Raw genomic sequence first — 15788 nt, forward strand, 5'->3', positions numbered from 1 at the left:
CACTGCCAGGGGTAATTCCTGAGTGCAAAGCCAGGAGTAACCCCTGTGCATCACCGGGTGTGACCCAAAAACCAAAAAAAAAAAAATAAATAAAAATAAAAATATTTTGAGAAAAAATGTAGAAGATGGCATTCAGTGGTAGTCACTAAATTTTCATTATTGAAAAAAATGCAGTGCTTCTTTGTAAAAATGCTATATTGGGGCCGCAGTGATAGTACAGATGGGAAGCCATTTGCCTTGCATGCTGCCGACCTGGGTTTGATCGCTGTCATCCAATATTGTCACCCAGCACCTGTGCAGAGCCATTAGTAACCCCCGAGTGTCACAGGGTGTTACCCAAAAAGAGAAAAAAAGAAAAAAGAAAAAAGTGAGAGACACACGTTTTTTAAAAAAATGCTGTGTTTTCTACAGTAGATTCTCAAGACAAAATATGCAGAGTATATGAAATGTCAATAAAGTGTTTTGAATTCTGGAAATCAGTAAATAGACAGTTTATCCATTCATATAACATCATATTTTGAAAATTATTATAACATAATTTTTTTTTTTTTTTTTTGCTTTTTGGGTCACACCCGGCGATGCACAGGGGTTACTCCTGGCTCTGCACTCAGGAATTACTCCTGGCGGTGCTCAGGGAACCATATGGGATGCTGGGATTCGAACCTGGGTCGGCCGCGTGCAAGGCAAACACCCTACACACTGTGCTATCACTCCAGCCCCCATAAATTATTTTTAAAGGGAAACTAATACTATATTGGAATTCAGGGATAACACAGTGTGTAAAGCGATTGCCAATTAAAGTTTGACTCTCCGTATTCCTATTCTCCTTCAACGCAAATCCAGTAGTAAGTCCAGAGCAATACAGGGTGTAGGCACAAAAGAAAATGAAAAATAGAAAAGAAAAAAATGCATGATAAAAAGTGCCAAATGATGACAACCATAAAACACCATTTTATTTTAAAAGTGTACTGAGATATTAAAATGTAATAGGAAAATTAGGATCTAGTTTGTTTTAGTTCTCAAAGAAATGACAAATGTTTCTGTATAATTTATAAAGAACCTATCACCATATCACTGTCATCCCATTGTTCGTTGAGTTGCTCAAGCAGGCACCAGTAACGTCTCCATTGTGAGATTTCTTGCTACTGTTTTTGGCATATCGAATATGTCACTCAGCTTTTACTTTGTGATAGCTTGCGCTAAAAATCATCGTGATAAAGAACCTATAAAACATGATATCTTCATATTGATAATGTGCCTAATAACAATCGCTTAAGGATTTCTTAATTATTTTTATATTCAAGTATTCCAGTTGGTGTTTCAAAAGACTAGTTACTCTTACTTTGAAAAGTAAAAAACAGTGCTTTTTAGTTACTCCTGACTGGCAAAAGTCATTCCTGGCAAGCTAGGGATTGTCATGTGTGCCAGGGAACAAACCTCAGTCAGTTGCATGCAAGGAAAGCACCTTATACACTATGTTACTCTATAGTTAATGTTATATTATTTTTAAATGAGTCTGCTGTTATAGAAAATTTGAATATTTATATCAATTAATATGAAGTGTTTATTTAAATTAATAGAATACAATTTTAGAATATAAAAATTTTAAATATGAAGTACCATTATTTCATATTCTCCTTAAAGCTAAGTCTTTGACTTGTCATATATGTAAATAGATTGCTTATATCATTTTTTCTATCAAGACTTATATTGTTAAATATCAATTTAGTATAAAACTGCATTACAGCTTTGCTTGAATGTCTAAAAGTAACAAAAATCTCTTTTATTAACTCATGATTTCTTGATAACTATGCACAGATATATAAAAAAGAAATATATAAATTTACATATAGATATATACACACTCAGCAAACAGTAAATTTGTACAGTATTTCTTATGCAGGCAATTATGATGTACATTAAAAATGTATGATTGAATATATTATTACTGTAAAAAAGAAAACTGGACAATTCTAAGACTTTTATCTCACCAGCTATCCAAAAGGCAAATTATGATAGAATTTCCAGGGATTTTCTTTAGTACATTCTGTTTCAGACATTCTTTTTCAACCCTCACTGAATCATAGTGTTTTCTCAATTTTTGACTATAATATATTTTCAGGTATTTCTAGATATATTAGTTAAATGCTATTTAATTTTCCCTTTTAACATTTTTAATGCAATATATGTATATATATAACAATATATATGTATATATTTATATATATATATATATTCCTTAATGTGTATCATTGAAAAGAAAACTAACATACGCCTCAGAGACCTGGGCCATACACCAACAGGATGAGAACACCATTCGGGTATCCCAAAGAGGAATCAAAAAAACTATGCTAGGAGTATCACATCTCACTAAAGTGAGAGAAGGAATCCGGAGTTGTGACCTCTGTCGATGGTCAAGAATCAGGGACGCTGTCTCGTTTGCCAAGGCATCAAAAAATCATGTAATGCGATTCAGAGATGACTGCTGGACTAGAGCTGTTACTGTCTGGATTCCACGGGATGTCAGAAGAGGATGTGGCCGCCCTCCAACTATATGGTCAGATTTCTTCTTCAAATCCTTGAATGAACGATTTGAGACTCTTCCTGTTCCTGGATCAAGCAAATATAATTGGACTGCACTAGCATGCGACAGGGACAAATGAAGACATTACTGGCACCTGCTCGAGCAAATCAAAGATCAACGGGATGACAAGTGATACAAGTGAATGTGCATCATCACCTCTACCTATAATTTCATATTTAAGAAATATAGTTAAATCATTATAATCTCTATTTAATTGGAATACTTTTGAAAGTTGTTATACCATTATTATCATAATAGAAGGCACTATGTCATATGTTTTCCTCAGATGAATTAGAATAAGAGGGCTCATTTTCTAAGTAGATAAAGCCTGGACCTAAGGCTGCAGCAGCATATCATGAGCAATATCTTAGCTTTCACTTGCTTTTTTGTCCATTCACTTTTTGCTGGACATAACCTGTGCAATACAGGCTATTATACTATGACCCTAAGACTTCGGAAGTCATAAAAGTGAAGTTGATAAGATGCCAGCAATCACTGAATGTTTCTCTCCAAACATATCCCTCCTTCATCACCCTAACAAATTTAATTTAACTTCATTGCTAAAAAAAATTCCTCTGTATCATTTTCAATAGTGAGAACTTGAATACAGGTCATTAGGCACTTCAAAGTTAATGTGCTCTAGAAAAGTCAACTAATTCATGAAGCAAATGTCACTTCTTTTTTCAACCTTTGATCTTCTACCCACCATCAGGGACACTTGTGGTCTCTGAGGGGTTCATCTGAGCACGACTTAGAAGATTATTTTTGGGGGTCCTATTTTAAAGTATCTGTTAAGAAGTTGTTTGGTCACTACCCTTTATCTGTCATCTTTCCTCCCCAGCTTTCCATATTCTTGAAATGGATAAAATAGCACGACTAATAATATCTTTTATATATACCTTGATTTCTATTATCATTTTAATGCAGTTTTAGGAGGAGGAAGGTAAAGCATTTTCTTCTAACCAAGTTTTAAAGAAGATACCCACGAATATTTTGAAATGGAGTCATAAAAGCATTTACTCACATGCACCATTCCTAAATGTCTAAAGTACAACATTTCCATTTACTTATTTAAGAAACAGGACATAATTCTCTGCTTTATTTAAATGTTGAATTATTTATTTAGTTAAGACGGGTCAACTTTTGTAGACCCGTCTCATGTTTGTTAATTAGAATATCCCTAGAATTTTTAGTAGTTTGTATATTTCCCTAATTATTTTATTCCCAGGTTGTGTTTTTCTGCCATTTACTGTCTTTGTTTTTCTGATCCATGACTACAGCAAGGTACCTCATAATATATTGACAAAAACAGCAGTTATTTTTGCTCTTTCAAGCCCATGTTCTCCCTTGAACACACGTTTCTCTCTGCTTTTTCCATTCTAGAGAAACCTGTGTTCTCTCGTGAACTGCTATTCTATTTCTCCCACTCAAGTAAATTCTTTTTCTAAGTAAATTTCTCTATGTAAACCTCTTGTTTCTTTTCTTAAAAAGAAAAAAATATGATATTTATCATAATCTGTGGTTTGACAGGTCCTTTGATGAAGATTCTCTTAGAGTTATTTGAGATTTTCTATGATACTGCATTCACATCTGGTCACAGTTGGGGCATCGAAGTGATGAACTATCTGGCAGCAAAGTGATTTCATAGTTCATAGGCTAGAGCCCCTCCTCCTTCCTTCCCTCCCTCCCTCCTTCTGTCTCTGTCTCTATCTCTGTCTCTGTGTTTCTCTGTCTCTCTGTCATTGCCTCTAGTATATGGTGGGAGAGACTAGGTTACATATTGTTTAATTTGTTTTTTTACTTAGAAGCTAATTGTGTGTGTGGCGGGGTGGGGGGTTATTTTTTCAACTATTCATGTCTTTTTCCAGAGTTGATCATATGACACAACCAGAATTCATGTGGGTGGAAAATCAGCAAACTGAAAAAATAATTTGATCAGTTTGATCAGTACTACCAGTAGATGTAATTTTTCTAATTTGTCAGTACTCCAGTAGATGTAATTTTTCTAGGATCACTATAGAAAGTTTTCAAGCCAAGTAACCATCTTCAGTTTATCTGATTGTTATTAATCATCATCATCATCATCCCCTTGACCTTCGAATTTCTCGAGTGATCTCAGTAATGTCTCCATTCGTCCAAGTCCTGAGAATTTAGAAGCCTCTCTCTACTCATCCTTCCAATGATGCTGTACTGGAAGCACTTTCAGGGTCTGAGTGAGACCCAGCTTGATTTTGGCATATTAATACACCATGGGGACCTTGGGAGGCTCTCTCATGTGGGCAGGAAACTCCCAGTAGTTTGCCAGGTTCTCCCAGAGGGACAAGTAAGCTATAAGATATCACACTTCCCGGAGCTTGCTTTTAAGTCTCTGGATGCTGGCTGTTGACAGGATTACATGGCGCCGGGCAGGCGTGGGGTTGGGGAGGTGTGAACGCCTAGCTACTGAGAAATGGAAAATCTGGGCGGAGCAGGCCCAGTCCCTATCCGAGCAGCCTTGGAGGTCTCAGCCCCAGGTCCCACACACCTTTGTTCCTCTGCTGGTTTCTTCATGCATGAGGCTCGTCCGAAAGATTTATTATTGTTATTAAATGATATTTTATTTTTATCTTTATTTTATCTGAATGTTATATTTATTTTAATCTGAATGTTATTGAATCATATACATGTCATTGAAAAGCTTAAATTACAACATGATGCATGCTTGACAACACAAAGAAACATCTTAAAATCTAATAGATAAATGAAAATAAACAATGTATGCTTACTATGCTTCCCATCTCTGCTGCTTGTAGTTCAGAAAGAATAAAGTACAAGACAAGACTCTTCTACATTTCTGTATTTTTGCCTTGAGAGTATTAAACTACTGGGTGATAGAATTGACAAGTGTTACAGTATACAACCTCAGAGTCTCCTCCTATCTCCCTTTCACTTTTAAGCCACTTTCACTCACTTATATTCATGATTTGTCCAGATTCCATGTCTTTATCATTAATAAGAATACCGTACACTTTATTACTATAAGTTGATTCAAGCTTCTCAGTTTTTCTGTTTTTCTTTAGTCTGTATTTCTTGGAATAATCAAAGAAGTTATTACTATATATTTTCTTCTGTGACCTATTAAAATATTGATAACTACCACAGTTACACTCAGAGAGTCTCTTGCCCGCATGCCTGGTTGTCTTCGCCGGGGCCCTATGGAGGGGGTGGGCTCCAATTTCTCTCTCCACCCGAAGCAGAGCTCCCGTGGCCGAAGACCTCCGAAGCCTAGAGACAGCCATGCTCAAGGCTCCAAATGTGTGAACATTCGGACGAGCTTCATGCATGAAGGTACCAGCAGAGAAACCCAGTTGTGTGGGACCCAGGGATGAGACCTCCAAGCCTACTTTTCCAGTAGCTAGGCAGTCACACCCAGGGACTACCCCTGGTGCCGTGTAATCCCACCAACGGCTAATATCCAGAGACTTAAAACCAAGCTCCTTGAAGCATCTTATAGCCTCTGTCTCCCTCTGGGAGAACCTGGCAAGCTACTGGGAATTTTCTGCCCACATGGGAGAGTCTTGAACACTCCCCATGGTGTGTTCATATGCCAAAACCAGTAACAATACTGGGTCTCATTCCCCTGACCTGAAAGAGCCTGCAATGTGGCATCGTTGGAAGGATGAGTAAAGAGAGGTTTCTAAAATCTCAGGGCTAGGACAAATGGAGACATTACTGAGACTCCTTGAGAAATTCAATGATCAGCAAGATGATGATGACTAAGATGATGATATCTATGCAACAATTGGAATCAATGTGTAATGATTATATCTAATTTTTATTTGCATATGATCAATTATAAAGTATTGTACAAAACTCGACCCTACTTTTATTTTTGTCAAAAATGTAATGATCACTATAATTATTTAGTTTAGAGTGCTTGCTATTTAGGAAATTTTCTAAGATAATGTTTTAACTCAATTAACTTTTCCTGACTGTTCTCTCTCCTAAGCACAGATATATAAAGAGGAAGTGTGCTTTTAATTTTTATTCAATGTATTACTGAGTTTTAGAATATTTTTCAAAACTTTGCTGCATATAAGAAATAAAGCAGAATTCAATTTAGTTTATTAAAAATCAAAACTGATTATTTCAATTATTTTGCCCTGCTTAATCATTGGCTTTAGTTTCCCAAGGAAAGATATGTTTGATAAAGCTAAATTGATTTGTAGAATTATAGACATCTCTATGCAAAAAGGACATCAGAGTTCATTTTATGCTTGTTCCTTTATCTGAAAAAAGGTAAATTAATAGTTAGCATTAGAAAGATCTAATACTCTTGGCCCAATGATAAATAGCTTTTACATCTTATAATGCAGATTTATTACCAAAAAGGCTCATTCAGATAGCAATTATGAATGGTGAATATAGGAGAGAAAATTTTAAGAGAATTTGAACTAATATTTTGGAATAAGCTTAAAAACCCAGGTTTGGGAATCATTCAACACATATATTTTTCTGATACTTCTTACGCATCATTTAAGAAACAAAATTAAATTGCAGGAATTGGAATTCCAGAAACATAAACAAAACAATATATAATATAGTCAGACTAGAAGTCAACAATTTGCACAGATGTGTGACATATTTGGTTATTGTATAAATTAACCTGTTGTAAAAAACAACTGAAGATACTACATTTATATTATCTTGATAAATTTGTGAATAGAGTGCATAATTCATCGTTGGGGATTTATATGTTTTCTATCACTTAAATATACACAAGTATACATGCATATCCAATGTATATATGCATACATACACATAAATATGTAATGTGAGGATTTTTATATGAAAATGATAAGAGAAAAGTTGTGTGAATAACTCACTATATAACAAAATTAAGGAATGCACTACTGATAAAGATCAGTAGTGCATTCCTTTAATCTTTTAATCTTTTAATCTTTTACTTATTTTAAATTTTCAAGCAAAATACATTTTAACATAATTAGAAAACTTTTTAAAAACCATTATTAAAATTAAGAGGTAATTTGTAATAGCTTTAAATATCTCTGGGTATATTCTTTATTGTTTAGGGGGATGTATGCCACTTTCTCTACTAGAATTGCTTCCCAAATAAATCAGAGTAAGAATGTTCAAATGCTTTGCCGTTAAAAAGTCCAAAACAACATACTAATCAGAACTCCATGGAAAATGAGTGAATTTTATTTTTCATATACTTAACCTCTCCTTTTTCCACATAAAGGCTAATACTGAAAGGTCTCCTAAGGGTTTTAGAAATGACTTCTGGGAAATTTCAGCTGTTATAACTTCTATTTAGAACTTCAACATAAAACCATGACTATTTTGTTATTGTTGAGGAGTGTAATTGAAAGTCATTTATTATTCTACAAACATACAAAGTAAAACATAGTAAGATTGCCTTTATTTTAAGCGGATCATTTTTCTTCCTCTCAGCAACTTTAACGTTCAGAACATTGTGTAACAATACACTGTTCTAAACACATTATTTTTTTTAAACCAACTCTCATGATTTCTTTGTTTTAGCTTGTTTTTTAAATAGGATCACGTCAGTAAAATAGAGATCACTTCAGTTTTTCACAGAAACTAAATTTAAAGAGGGGAGAGGATAACAAAGAGATTTTTGGATCAAATGGGTTTTGAAAGAGCTAAAAAAACAAACATGAAACATACTCCAGAGAGTTGTAAGAGCAGGAAACTCCCCAGTTTCGTGGCAGTAAGAGACGAGGTGCTGTCACTAAGACAGAAAAGTTGGAGGCAGCAACAGGGAGCTGGAACCCTAGCAGGCTGATTCCACTTCGTAGCTCCAAGACTCCATGCCTGAGAGCTAAACTGTGAAAGTCAATAAAAGGAAGAGCAGGATGCCGTGAAGAAAATAAACTTCTGCCATGGCCATACCTAAGTCCCTGCTAAGATAGCCAAGACCTTAAATGCAACTCTAACCTTTCAAAGTTATCAATTTATTTATACAGTGGAAAGGAAGTGAATTTGCTTACATAGTGCAATGGGGATGTTTTGCTTTCACTTAACTCTCACTTGGGTTGGAGAGCAAGCAATAAATAATGATAATTTAGGCATCTGTTTTGTCAAAAGTATTTAAATGCAAACTTTAGATAGTTCTAGAATTATTCAAGACTATATGAAATAATTTGCCCTTGTTCAAGTGCATTTCCAAAAGAGGACAGAAATAGTGGTCTCAACTGATATTTTCTGTGATAGAAACAATTTGTCTACACTAATTGGAAAGTCGCATATGGCTATTGAGAAAAAGAAGTAGGGTTTGTGTGACTGAGGAACTAAATGCTTCATTTCATTTAATTTTACATAATTTAAATTTAAAGAGACATGCTTGTATCATGATTACCCCACACTTCACTGCAAAGATAGACTGCAGAAGTTTTCAAATTATTTGGCCTAGTTCCCCCTTTTGGGGAATTAAAGAAATACTCAGTGTCCCACTAAAAGTCTTTTTTATGTTAACAAAAGAAAAGATGCAGTGACAAATTTACAGTCTTCTTCTTCTAAATTTCTATGTATCTTCTACAACACAGTGAAGAAATGTAAATAAGTGTAACTTTCACCTTGAGGCTTGAAACTATAAAATTATATATTAAAACCAACCACAGTAAGTTTTGCGTTATATTCAGGGAAGTGAAATAATTCAGAATAATAGTAAAATAAAAATTACAAATAGTATTAAAAATTGTCCTAGTGAGTAGAATGAACCTGCTGTGTTGTTTTCTGTTTATTAATGTTTGGTTATATTTTGATCAGTGGCATTCTTAAAACTCTGTGTCCAGTTGCTTACAATTCATTTATTTATTTAACTTAACTGATGTTCCATTAAACCTAAAGAAGAAAATACTATTTCTTTTTGCTATTTAAAAAACTCCAGGGCAAACTTTAGGTGTTCGCTTTTGAACCAGATCTGTTGATACCTGTCACTGAATTTAAATTTTAATTATTTGATTACTGCATCTATCAGCTCTATTGCATTTTAGAAGACTATTTTGTATTTGTGCTGCAAAGTGGCAAAAGCACTTTGAGTTATGTCTTTTTAAGAATGTCTATGGAGGAGGCTGGAGTGATAGTATAGTGGGTAGGGCGTTTGCATTGCACGTGGCCCACCCGGGGTCAATTCCCAGCATCCCATATGAACACTGCCAGGAGTAATTCCTGAGTGCAAAGCCAGAAGTAATCCCTGTGCATTGCTGGGTGTGACCCAAAAAGGAAAAAAAAAAAAAGCATGTCTATGAACTGGAGAGATAGGACTGTGGAGAGTTCTGGAGTTCTCTCAATAGTAATTGAGAAGATATTACTAAGGGGTATTAGCACTGTAGCACTGCCATCCTGTTGTTCATTGATTTGCTCGAGCAGGCACTAGTTACATTGACATTGTGAGACTTGTTGTTTTTGTCATATCCAATACGCCACAGGCAGCTTGCTCTGCTGTGCGGTCGGGATACTCTTGGTCCGGATACTCTTGGTAGCTTGACAGGCTCTTCGAGAGTAGGAGGACTCAAACCCGGGTTGTCCGTGTGCAAGGCAAATGCCCTACCCACTCTGCTATCGCTCAGGAATAAAAAGCAAAACTGAGACTAGAGCAATTCTACAACAGGTAGGCCACTTGCCTTGTATAAGGCCAGAGCTTGTTCAATCTTCAGTGCCACATATAGTTCCCGGAGCCCAACGAGTTCTATTCCTGAGCACAGAGCTAGGGGTATGCCCTGAACACTAGCTGGATATGCCCAAGATATTTTTTAATGAATAAATAATAGATGGAAAAAACAAATCCCCTGCTTCCATTGCATGATGCATCAAATTTCCCTAAGTTTCAGGTGGCAAGTTTTACCAAATAATAGACCATCCCATTTCTTTATTTCTTTATTATTTTATGATTTCCATGTATGCTAAATGTAAGCTTTCATTTCTATTTTTTCTTTCTTTTTAGGTCACATTGAGCGGTGCACAGAGGTTACTCCTGGTTCATGCACTCAGGAATTACTCCTGGCAGTGCTTGGGGGACTATATGGGATGCTGGGAATTGAACCTGGGTTGGCTGCATGCAAGGCAAATGCCCTACCCATTATACAATCACTCCAGCCCCAAGCTTTCATTTCTTGACACAGTTAACTCATAAACTTGAAAGGACAACTGGATCTTGTATATAGTGCCTGGAATTGAATTCAGGTTGATTGGAATGCAAGACAAAGTGATTTTACCCACTATATTATCCTTACAGATCCAATAATCTTGAGACATTTAATCAATTCTCTGCCTTGTTTTATTGATTAAAGAAATTTTTCTGGTACTATCAAACATCACTTGTTTAGCATAGTGTGGATACTTCACATTCAGCAATAAAATTAGTGCTTCCTCAATAATTCATGGTTCTACAGATTTAGCAATCATTAATGTAACATAGGAAGTAGCATTTCTCAATAGGTTGTCATGGCCCAGGATAATCTAAATGGCCTTAAATGAAAAGTCACATAAATGGAAGGGTGGACATAACATAAGACTAGAGTGCCAGCTGATGTAACAGATGATTATAGAAAGAAAACAAGGTCAGAAGGGAATCATGGTTGGGAAAAAGTTGAGGAAGATTGCTAAGAGACACCCAATTCCCTTATCATCTATTCTGAATGCTATTGCTAATATTGAACTTCTCTCTCTCCCTCTTTCTCTTTCTCTCTTTCTCTTTCTCTTTCTCTGTCTCTTTCTCTGTCTCTTTCTCTGTCTCTCTCTCTCACTTGACTCTCTCCCTTCTCTGTCTCTCTGTGAAGTGCTTGAAGTAAAATAAATTTTTACATTCCTTTCAGCATGAACTTTTGTCAAATGTTCTTCTAGTCTGGATGGTTTTGTAGCTGCATTTGACAAAAGCTTATTAGCAAATAAGGCATATTGGCAGTACGTTGTACAAAGAAAACTGATTAAAATGTTATTCACTAGTATATCGTTTACACTTTTCCAAAGGTTTAGTCATGATTTTATATATATATAATTTTTAAATGTTATGCTTATTATAACAGTAGCACAGAGTTTTCAGGATATAACAAATGAAGAGTATAAATTCTCTCACCATGATCAAACATTGTTTGCAATCTTATGCTATTGGAATAGTGGTCACAACATCAAGTATAAACTGCTTTTTTGCCTGTTTATTTTGAAAATAAAATGATCACTATTGCATTAATCACATTATAACAATGTATTAAACATGTATAATTGATATTCAAAATTTTCCACTCTTCTATTTTCATGCTTTCATTGACCCCTTAATTATTTTCAATATCTCCCAATTGCATTACAGATTATTTTTACCACTTTGATAATTCCAGCAGCCCCAATGGGATCTTTTTGCCCACTTGGGAAGTATTAATCCAGAGATAGTAAAATAAGAAAATTGTTTCCACATAGCTATTTAGATTTCATTTAAATGTGTCTGATATATTAAAAAATAGAAATTGATTGATGAACATGCCAAACATTTCCAGGAAAAATATTTGTCAAATGAATGTTATGTAGCTAAAGTGAATTATTAAGTGTAATTACATCAGGGCTTGTTTACAACTCTCTTATTTTCCCACCTTAAAATAAAATAAACACAGAAATGAAACAAATAAACTTGTGATTATTGCTCAATATTTTTTATTTAGATAGTTTATTCAACTTACAATTCTTTTTTTCTGTATAGAACCACTTTTGTTACTAAATTATTTATCTGCTCCTACATTTATCACAAAAAAATAGGAAATTTCACATGTACCAAAAAACAAATTTTGTCTGAAATGTGCATATAAATATAGAAAAAAAGCAGAGGTGCATGGTTGTAAGCTTGCACAGGTAAGTGGGGTCTTATGATAGACAAGGGACCACTGTGACAATAATACTTGGAAAAATTGGAAATGATCACTCTGGACAAGAACTGAGTGCTAAAAGAAAGTAAAGTAGTAAGAAAGAAAGAGGATAATCTCTCAGTATCTGTATTAGAAACAATAATACTGAAAAGAAGAGAGAGAGAATGAGAGAGAAAGAGAGATATGCCTGCTATAGAGGCAGTTGGGGGAAGCTAGAAGTTTTAACTGTGAACAACTTCGTAACTATCTCACTGTGATCCAATTAAAAAAAAAACAATTGACTTATTTTATTTTTATTTTATTTTATTTTTTACTTTTTGGATCACACCCGGCAATACACAGGGGTTACTCCTGGCTCATGCACTCAGGAATTACTCCTGGGATGCTGGGAATCCAACCCGCCTTGGCTGCGTGCAAGGCAAATGCCCTACCCGCTGTGCTATGGCTCCAGCCCCAACAATTGACTTATTTTTAAAAAGGAAAGGAAAAAACTAAGTTTCCCAAAAAAAGTAAAAGAAAAGATAAGAAAAAGAAAGAAACTAAATGTTTAAAGGATCACAAAATAATTTTGGGACACTTGAGTTTCCTCTTTGGATATAAAATTTTGGCATTTTAGAGTCAGAAAGAGAGAGACAGACATAGAAAGATTGCACTCATCTATGGTATATAGAATAACAGAGTGGGAGACTAACACCCAAGAACTGTAGAAATAAGTACCAGGAGGTTGACTCCATGGCTTCGAGGCTGGCCTCACGTTCCGGGGAAAGGTCAACTCAGAGAAGCGATCACCAACTACATTGTAGTCGAAGGCCATGTGGGGGAAGGGAGTTGCGGGCTGAATGAGGGCTAGAGACTGAGCACAGCGGCCACTCAACACCTTTATTGCAAACCACAACAGCTAATTAGAGAGAGAAAACAGAAGGGAATGCCTTGCCACAGTGGCAGGGTGGGGTGGGGGGGGGGGATGGGATTGGGGAGGGTGGGAGGGACACTGGGTTTACGGGTGGTGGAGAATGGGCACTGGTGAAGGGATGGGTTCCCAAACTTTGTATGAGGGAAGTATAAGCACAAAAGTGTATAAATCTGTAACTGTACCCTCACGGTGAAGAAAAAAAAAATTTTGGCATTTTATCTACTTTAATTTGATTACTCATTTGTTCCTATTTATTTATAGGCGCTCTTAATATAAATAAATTATAAATAAACTACCTTCTCCAATTTACATTAAAATATTTTTTCTTTCCTTCATTATTTTAATTTTTTAAATTTGAAGCACGGTGACTTGCAATGACTTTGTGTGCATTTCATTGAAGATGACTTTGCATTCAAAACAATAGAGTTCTAGGTTTTCCCTCATATAATTTATAAATTCAGGTCCAATGTTGAAGATACTAATCCATTATGAATTATGTACATTGCCACTAATTGTACTCTATTTTCTCTTTTGATTTGTATGTACTTAATATAATTATGTCAACTCTTTTAACTGCTTTATTTTTTTTTGTTTTTTTTCTGTTTTCGCCTAGAAATAAATCTGATATCAAGTAGGCAAAGGGAAAACAAGGCACACCCCCTGACCTAAGATAAGAGGGAATAAGGATAAAGCTCAGAAGGAGGAATGGAGGAAAATGCCATTAAGGCACCAAACTATTCTCTCTAAAAAAGCTTTTAACTATCTCACTGTGATTCAATAAAAACATTTTTTAAAAAATTAAAAAAAAACTTCTTAGTTTCCATAGAAGGAGGCTTTCTATGAAACATCTCAGCAAAGATGCAGTCAACACAGCGCGTGTCCAATTGTGTTACATATGGAGACTGTGTTAGAACTTCCAGAGTGTAGTACCAGAGTGCAACAACCAGAAGCCTGCATGCCATCTGGTAGCGGTAGATTCTTGCCAGGCCAATGTTAGCCAGCATGATTGTTCCACCACATGTCACTAGAATGTTCTCTGGCTTTAGGTCTCAGAGAATGATGCAGTTGGCATGAAGAAAATCCAGACCTCTTAGAAAGGGACCATCATATCCTTAATGGTCTCCACCTGCAAACTTGGCAAGGGGCCTTATACAGATAAGTTCCCAAGTCTTCGTCCAATATGTTCAATTATCACCGTCACTTTGCTGTCCCTGTTCATCCTCTGGCATAGATATACATCAGACCGACAGCATTGAGATGCTCAAAAGCTTCCAACCGCCTCAGCAACATCACATCCCAATGGTGATGATGGGGAGTTTTCCTCCAGCATCTTCTTCATTGGAGACTCCCACACTTTAAACAGCCACAAAGTGGCCATGTGGGGATCTGGGATGTTGTACACCATCCCATAGATACCGACACTAATCTAATCTCAGCCCCTGGTTCTTATCTAGAAGCAGCGGTTCTCAGTTCAGAAGAAACCCTCATCCTGTATCAGCAGTTGCTGGGGAGTCCCACTATGGATGCCCAGGCACGGGTTCCTGCCTGACATAACTCAAGTTATGTACAGGGCAGCTGAACTTTGCACCACTGCCCATAGATACACAGGTCTCATGCTAAAGAAGTCCCCCTTATCCCCACCCTCATCATGTGACCAGCCCTAATTATTATATTTTTCAGCACCCGTATTGTAAACTCAGAAGGGGTGAGGGGAGAAGGGAAGAGAGAGAGAGAGAGAGAGAGAGAGAGAGAGAGAGAGAGAGAGAGAGAGAGAGAGAGAGAGAGAGAGAGAGAGAGAGAAGAAAAGTGCGTGCCATAGAGGCAGGGGCAGGCTGGGGGTGGGTGGGAAAAAATCTGGGAACATTGATGGGAAATGTAGGCAGGTGAAAGGGACATTGTATGACTGGAAATCATGGATAAGTTTGTAACTGTGTATCTCACAGTGATTCAATAATAAATAAATATATGATGTAACTACTTTAAATATAAGATATGCTATGTTTATTATGTAGAGTCAGTCAATAACTTGAACTCTGGAAATATATGGATATAATTGAATTATTGCATTATGTATAAAATAATAATTTTAGCAATACTAAATGCTGAATCAGTGATAAGAAACATTAGTTTAAGCTGTCTTTAGGTTAAATTCTTTGCAAATTTTTGTTTTGGTGGATATCATCCGGACTCCTTGCTTGAGATGAAAAATATTTGAAAGGACATCTAGAATTAATATCATTCTTTAGTTTGGACTACAGTTAACAGAAATTTTTTCATAACTTGAAAAAAAACTTAAATTTCATATATATTTTTGTTTGATAGAGGGCCACTATCAGTTATAGTAAGTTTTTATTCCTGTTTCTGCCCTCAAGGATAAGTCTTGAGGGGTTCTCAGGGAGACCATATAGGGTTA

At 35.8% G+C, this 15788-nt stretch overlaps 1 pseudogene; it reads right to left on the bottom strand.

Annotated features, from left to right (window-relative positions):
- Positions 1-14863, bottom strand: part of LOC105942927 (cyclin-dependent kinase 4-like) — a 42239-nt pseudogene extending 27376 nt beyond the window's left edge.
- Positions 14864-15788: the final 925 nt, after the last annotated feature.

This window comes from Sorex araneus, chromosome 2 (assembly GCF_027595985.1).
Source record: "Sorex araneus isolate mSorAra2 chromosome 2, mSorAra2.pri, whole genome shotgun sequence".
NCBI lineage: Eukaryota > Metazoa > Chordata > Mammalia > Eulipotyphla > Soricidae > Sorex > Sorex araneus.